Below are 260 nucleotides of genomic sequence, written 5' to 3'. Positions count from 1 at the left end.
TCCTCCCCTTCAGAGTCAGACACTTATGTCTGTCTCTTGACGTAATAATATGAAGTTTAAATTTAGCTGACATACCTAGAAAAAAAAAGAATTACAAGAAAATGAATGAATTGATTAATACATAAATAAGAAATGGATTATTAAACAATGGAATATAAAGATCGAAAAACAAAAGCCCCCCCCCAAAAAAAAAAAAAAGAAATCATCAACCTAAAGCCGAGGAGGAAAGAAAAGAAAAGGAAGAAAAACAAATCGTACTT

The 260-nt window shown here is 30.4% G+C and overlaps 1 protein-coding gene across 1 annotated transcript in view; it reads left to right on the top strand.

Moving 5' to 3' along the window:
* The window catches only part of LOC119590512 (arrestin homolog), an 87402-nt gene that overhangs the window by 37258 nt on the left and 49884 nt on the right, over positions 1 to 260 (top strand). The gene's annotated exons all lie outside the window — the stretch shown is intronic.

This window comes from Penaeus monodon, chromosome 27 (genome assembly GCF_015228065.2).
Source record: "Penaeus monodon isolate SGIC_2016 chromosome 27, NSTDA_Pmon_1, whole genome shotgun sequence".
In the NCBI taxonomy this organism is placed as follows: domain Eukaryota; kingdom Metazoa; phylum Arthropoda; class Malacostraca; order Decapoda; family Penaeidae; genus Penaeus; species Penaeus monodon.
This window is presented reverse-complemented; position numbering and strand designations above follow the sequence as displayed.